At 42.8% G+C, this 7,383-nt stretch overlaps 1 long non-coding RNA gene across 1 annotated transcript in view; it reads right to left on the bottom strand.

Annotated features, from left to right (window-relative positions):
• The window catches only part of LOC110302790, a 27,069-nt gene extending 20,102 nt beyond the window's left edge, over positions 1 to 6,967 (bottom strand). Inside the window, exons 1-3 of the long non-coding RNA XR_002378839.1 lie at positions 6,910 to 6,967; positions 2,370 to 2,564; positions 1,230 to 1,373 (exon numbers count right to left, since the gene is read on the bottom strand). This is a non-coding gene — a long non-coding RNA (uncharacterized LOC110302790). The remainder of the gene's footprint in view (positions 1 to 1,229; positions 1,374 to 2,369; positions 2,565 to 6,909) is intronic.
• Positions 6,968 to 7,383: the final 416 nt, after the last annotated feature.

Raw genomic sequence — 7,383 nt, 5'->3', positions numbered from 1 at the left:
TGGTGATTCCACCAGATTCTTTTATCCTTGAGAAGAGTTTTTGCTATCCTAGGTTTTTTGTTATTCCAGATGAATTTGCAGATTGCCCTTTATAATTCATTGAAGAATTAAGTTGGAATTTTGATGGGGATTGCATTGAATGTGTAGATTGCTTTTGGCAAGATAGCCAATTTTACTATATTGATCCTGCTAATCCATGAGCATGGGAGATCTTTCCATCTTCTGAGATCTTCTTTAATTTCCTTCTTCAGAGATTTGAAGTTTTTATCATACAGATCTTTCACTTCCTTAGTTAGAGTCACACCAAGAGTGGATTTAGGATGTGCCGCAGTCCAGTAAGCTTTAATGGACTACTTAGTGTACTCTCCATGGAAGTGAAAATTCTTTGTTCCAAATGCTACCTAGGTTCTTGATCCACTTTTTCCCATAGCATCCCTAGTATTAATGCAAAATGTCTGAGAGGAATAGCCACCAGGAACACATTGGTCACATGTAAGCCTATGTGGCAGAGGGCAGAAGCCACTTGGTTTAAATGAAAATAACTGTCTAACACTGATCTCTCAGGAAAGCTGAAGGGAACTTTCGGTGTAAGTGGACAGGGTTACAGACACTTTCAAAATGATGTGAAGAATCCTTTTAAGACAATTGCATTAGACCCGTTTGATCTTGGGACCTTCCGAGAATAATGTGTTCCTTCATTTCTACCAATTACGAGGCCTTGATTTGAGTAACTGTGTTGCATTCCTCAGCCCAAAAATTGCCTTTAATCCACCCTTGGAAATACACCAAAGCACTACAAAGACCCAAAAGGGAATCAAATTATTTTCACACTGTAGGGTAGACTTAAAAAAAGAGTCAGAAAAATGCCATGTCTTCAATGCTCATTCTTTTAAATAGCCTAGAATTGCACTAGATGAGACTTCATTTCTTTTTCTCGATTTCTTTTTTTTTTCTTTTTAGAATATTTTCCATGACATTTAGATTTACTTTTGTCCCATAAATACTTTTCTTTTTCTGTGAGTATCTCACATCATTGAAGGTTAGAGACCTCTGCCACTCAAAGCATTATACTAAATAGCCTTACCTTCTTCCCACTCCCTCTTGTAAAACTGCCACAAATCATATCGGCACAGTGCTCCTCTGCCCACAAGATAATGAGCTGGCATGTGGAGGAAGGATCAGTGTCAAGCAGGAGGAGAAGAGGCTTTTGAAGGCATCAATTCACTTACTGTGATTCCATTTGCAGAATCCGGTGCCTTCTCCCTGACAACTCTGAGTGTGCTATCACTGATGCTCCTGCTTATCAGACAATGAGGTGCTTCCCCGCACACAGAGACACATTTCCATCACAGGCTAATAGAAATTCGGTCTCTCTGCAAGAAAAGACAGAGACAAAGAGCAACAAAGAAATCCTTTGTGTCTGTAAATGTGGAATATATGTACGTGTACATGTGTATAAGTATGTGTTCATGTGACTACAGCCCAATAACTCATGTGATAGAAATAACACAGAGCTAGCCACATTGATTTCTGAAATCCATGGATCTAGGAGCTGAGGAGATGGCTCGGTTTTTAAAAGGCTCACTGGGCATGCATGAGAACCTGAGTCTGGTCTCCAGAATCCACAGAAAAAGCCAGGTACATGTGTGTAATCTCAGTACTGGAGAGGCAGAGACAAGAGACCCCCTCCTGTATTCAGGGCCATCCATATAGCCAAATCAGTGAGCTTTAGGTCAGTGAGAGATATTGTCTCACCAAATAAGGTGGGACTTGTTAAGGTGATGGAGGGAGACGCCTAATATCAACCTCTGGCCTCTGTAAATTCACACACACGTGCACACACACACACCTTCACATAAAAGGAATTCCACATTTGGGAGGATAATAGAAACTACCACTGGATCATAGCTTACTTTGCAAATCTTCCCAAGCACATTGGTTTGTATTTGTAATAAATGTCAGCCAGCTTTTGATTCATCATGCCAATCCAAGGAACAGAAACATAACCAGCATCTATAAATTATGTTTTAATTTATATTGAAAATATGTTTTTTAGTAGGAAAGCAGCCTGGTAATATCAAATGACATAATATTTCCAACAAAAGAACGGAGCTGTACGTCAGCACCCTCGTGAATGAACTTGGTAGGAGCCGATGCCTAAAGAGAAGGCTTGCATCAAAAGGTAAAGGATTCCAGCTGCAGAAACCAAGAGCAAGAAGGGATGGAGAGCAGCCTGCTCCTGAATGTTCTCATCTTAGCGTGGGAAGAGCTAATGCATTCGCAAGAATGACACTGACACCCCAGTCACAAAGGAAGACAGCAATGAGAATTGAGGGCTGAGGAGATAGCTCAATCAGTAATGTGCTTACCACCCAAGAAGGACCTAAGTTCAGTCACCAGAACAGAGGTAAAAGTACTGGGTTTGGAAGTCTGAACTTGTCATCTTTGCTTGCACAGGGAGGTAGAGACAGATCAGTCTTTAGAATTCACTGACCAGCCAATTGAGATGAATTGGTGAGTGTAGCTTCAATCAGAGATCCTCTCCCAATGCATAAAGTAAGAAGCTGCGGGGGAAAAAAAAAACAGCTAGTGTTTACCTTTGGCCTACACACACACACACACACACACACACACACACGCATACACACACACAGACTCATACACATATGCACAGAGGCACACTCACACCTACCCACTCCCTCACATATTACACACACACATAGACACATATTCACACACACATAGACACTGGCACACATACTCATACACACCTACCCTCACACTGTTCACACAGAGACACACACACAGATACATCCTCATGCTCACAGAATAGTACCCATATGAATACAAGCCTTATACTTGTACATATTTGTATGTGTGTACATCCTCACAGAGACACACACTAAGAGAGTAAACCTGGTACAGATGAATCACACCAAAATCCTATACAAGTCTGAGAATCCAAGTTTGGGTCATATGAACATACATAAAGCCAGACATAGTAGCATGTGTCTAATCCCAGTGCTCTTACCATGAGAAGGGAGGTGGAGACAAGAGAATTTTTGAGAGGTTTCAGGCCAGCTAGCCTGGCATGTAGAGCAGGGAAAAAGAGACCATGTATTAAATAAACATGGTGAAGGGAAGAAACAATACCTGAGGTTGTCCTGTGACCTCCACATGTACTTCATGGAACACACATTCACAAACAGGGATGTACAAACACACACATTCACACCACACAAAGGGGAAGAGAGAGAGACAGAGACAGAGAAACAGAGACAGACAGACAGAGAACAGAGACAGAGAAAAGGGGGACATGACAGCACTCCACTCCTGCTTGTGCAAGAGTCTCATTCGTGATTCGGTACTGAGCTCAAATAAACCCTCCCAACTGAGAGATTGTTAGCTAATTGCTCCTTCTTCCCTTCCACCCCACCCCACCCCACCCTGCCCTGTTTCATACTGTCCAGGAGGTCACAAGAAACAATAAAACTACTGATTTCAAGACTCTCTCCCTGCTGCTTTCAAGTCTCTTTGTGAAGCAAATACAGAGTTAGGACAGGATGTCGACACAGTCCTTAATTAACTAGAGTAGGTAATAACAGCAGCAAACATTTGAAAATAAGATTTGATATGTATTTTGTTGCCAAGAAACTGTCTCTCACTACTTTAAAACAGATCTTGGAAAAAGTCTAACTTGCCTAGACAGTCTTAAAAGAGATGGAGATGAAATGGATGCCCACTTAATTAGTCATTGGAAAATGTTATTCCCCCCAAAGGTGATAAAGCTAATCAAACGAAACACAATGTATGAGATATGTCCACTCTCAGCAACCCATCAAATCTTTTAGTTGCCTCTGCCTGTACTGGGAAATCATTTCCTACAGTGACTTCCTGAAGGTCAGAAGCTTAGCTTCCACAGATCTCGAACACATTACAGGATTATGTTCAATAATTTTACTCCAGTAACTTGGCACCATATTCATGCTAAAGATAAAATACTACTAACTGCAAAATTTTTAGCAACTCTGAAAATGTCACTTTGTTCTCTTTTATCAACGCCCTTCAGAGAAATGAGCATACTGTCATCTGATATTCTAAAATGCTTTCTTCCTTTTTCTGCTCTTCATACTTCCTGCACTATATAGCAATTATGCTTTTATTTGTCTTATTCTCCCAGAAGAAAACATAATTAATGTTAAAATAATGGAATTGTATCACCCATGCAAAGGAAAGATCCTTGGTCATTTGCAGGAAAATAAATGGAAACAGAGATCACTGTGAAAATAAGTTGGACTCACAAAAGTATCTCCTGCTTTCTCTCACATACTTTAGAGAGAATCTAGACCTAAAGAAGGAAAGGACATGAAAATAGATATATAACTATGCAGAAAGGAGGGAGGAAGAGAGGAAGGAAGGAAGGAAGGAAGGAAGGAAGGAAGGAAGGAAGGAAGGAAGGAAGGAAGGAAGGAAGGAAGGAAGGAAGGTGGGGGAGAGAGGGNAAAAAGATGAACTTGAAGAAGCAAAAGGACTTATGACTCATGGTGGGAATGAGGGTATTATTCTCACTGAATTAGGAATGCTGATTTACTTCCACAGGCAGGCAGCTTGTTATGGCTAGCCGACCGGGACTTATCTAAGGAAACTAGTCTGTAGAGGCTAGAGTTGAAATGAGCTTTTTTTTTTTTTTTGGATAGGGTCCCAAGGGATTAAAAGCAAGCATTCCTCTTGAAGCTGTTGAACTTTATTCTCCGACCAATGTGTCCATGCTGGGATAGTAAGAATTGGATGAATCCAAGATGGTTTGGAGTTGCTAGTGAATCAGACATGGGAGATGGATAGGATGATGGGAAGAAGGGAAAGAATTGACTTTCTGGATGGCTGAGCAACTGAGACTAATGGTCCCCTGTGGAGCTGGTGTCTGTTGTAGACCTTGGCTCCTAGGGAGTGTGGGCAGCTTCACAGAGAAGGGATTGCCAGGCTTTATCGAAGTAATGGGCCTCACACTCATACCCTGACTCCTGCCCACTCCAGGAACTTGTGTTTGTTCTTTAAGCTATGCTGCTCTGTCAGAGAGACAATCTCTGAGCTGAGCTCTATGTACTTATAGTCATGGTTGTATTTTCTCCCCACCCCTTTTTGTTTGAAACAGGGTCTTACATCACAGCCCAGGCTATTCTCAAACTCATGACAATCCTCTCTGCTGTGCCTTTTTTTTTTTTTTTTTTTGGATAGGGTTTTCTCTGTATAGCTCTGGCTGTCCTGGAAATTGATTTGTAGATCAGGCTGATTTTGAATTCAGAGATGTCTCCTTGAGTGTTGGGATTAAAGGTATGCCACACCAGACTTCTGCTGTGCCTCTTGAGAAGGCTTTTGGGGAGAGAGAGTTTGGAGTTGGTTTTCTGAGTGGTAGGGCTTTTCCAACTGCCACGAATCCTAAAGGATACTTTTATTCGTATGATTTAGTTCCAGAGAGCTACCATTTGAGCTCAGATTCTCTAAAGAAGCCTTAGCTTAGTGTGCTTGATATATTCAGAGTTAGACTGTACCATCAGAACAATCTGTAAGGAGGCCAGCGAGAAGAGACGACGTTGGTATTTCCAGAGGGGAACCTCAAATAGGAAAGATAATTGCAAGCTGGGTGTGGTGGTGTACACCTTTAATCCCAGCACTCAGGAGGCAGAGGCAGGCGGATTTCTGAGTTTGAGGCCAGAGTTTGAGGCCAAAGTTTGTTTCAGGACAGCCAGGGCTATACAGAGAAACCCTGTCTCAAAAGAAGAAGAAGAAGAGGAGGAGGAGGAGGAGGAGGAGGAGGAGGAGGAGGAGGAGGAGAAGGTGGCGGCTGCAGCAGTAGCAGCCAAGGAAGGCAGAATCAAGAGAGGGCAGTGAGGATATATGATCAAGCTATGTTTATAGGCATGTATGAAAGTAACTTTTAATTAAGAGATGATCTTAGATTCTCTTTACTTCTGTATTCCCATTGCTAAAACTGTTACCTAAGATGTAATAGATTTTTGTAGGCTTTACAATGAATGAACGCAAGGACTGACTTTCTCTCCTACTCTGGGATTACCCCATACTGACACACATTTCATATTTCTACTGGAATATCCATTAGGCATCCAGGTCTACAATCCACACAAAACGTTTCAATTTTCTTTCCCTCAAAACTTTTGATTTAATCTTTTCTTTTTCCTCTTAGGACACAAACTTGTGATTACACACCTTTGCTGAGGCCAGAACTGTTCCCAGTACTTTCCTACAGGGTACTGTTCTTGGTCTCATAACTGCTCTACTGGCTGAGGGTTCTTCCCTGGCTGAAAAGCAATTCTTTGTAGAAAATAAGTGGAGGGACCCATGGCTCCAGTCACATATGTAGCGGAGGATGGCCTTATCAGGCATCAATGGGAGGAGAGGCCCTGAGGCCCTAGTGTAGGAGAATTTGAGGTCAGGGAGGTGGGAGTGGGTGGGTGGGTGGGTAGGGAGGAAGCGGGGGAAGGAGGGAGGAGGGATAAGGGGTTTAGGGGGCAGCGGGAAAGGAGATAACATTTAAAATGTAAATAAAGAAAGTATCCAATAAAAAAAGAAAGAAAAAGAAAATATCCAGTAAAAATAATTTAAACAAAAAAAAAAGAGAGAGAGAGAGAAAGAAAAGAAGTTCTTCAAATGCTGGATTGTAACAGCTCTCATTTGACAAAGGTGAGCAGTGCCCGTAGGCTGTCAGAAGCAACCCCAAGTAGCCCTCTCTAATGTCCCTCAGTGGCTCAGCTATCAGGGTCCCTTGGCAATAGCTGAAGTTTCAGCTCTCAGCCTGGGATCTAAGACCCTCGACCCTGAAGTCTTGAGTGTTCTCTGGAACAATCATGCAGGCCGTCCTCTCCAGCTCCTTGCAGTCTTTTATCAGCTCACCGTGGTCTATGCTACCTTTTTTACCTCACCTCTCTGTCTCCATGGCTATCCCGGAACTGTTCAGCTAGCTGCTGCTTTGGGTTGTCAGTCTTTGCTGGCTGCTTAGCCCCTTCCATAACTCGCTGGCAGCTCCTGGGATGACTCGAGATAAGTGCTCCTGCTACAAATGTGTTTGGCTGTGAGACGGAAATCGCTACCCTTGAAAGCCTGAGCCTCCAGTGGATCTTTGGAAACTGAGAACCTAAGCTTAGCCAGGATGACTCAAGTCATTTGCTAAGGATGGGAGCTCGGAGTGTAGACGGTGTCGTTGCACACGATCCATCACCAGAACATGCCGTTTGATCAGACTCTGTGCTGGGAAGCCGGGATCAGAGTTGGGAAACAGGCCAGACACAAGCACACTGTTCAGAAGTCCAGCATATGGAATTGGCAGACGGGCAAGAGCCACTGGGGCACCTCTGAAGCTTCTGGGTC

This window comes from Mus caroli, chromosome 10 (genome assembly GCF_900094665.2).
Source record: "Mus caroli chromosome 10, CAROLI_EIJ_v1.1, whole genome shotgun sequence".
In the NCBI taxonomy this organism is placed as follows: Eukaryota; Metazoa; Chordata; class Mammalia; order Rodentia; family Muridae; genus Mus; species Mus caroli.
This window is presented reverse-complemented; position numbering and strand designations above follow the sequence as displayed.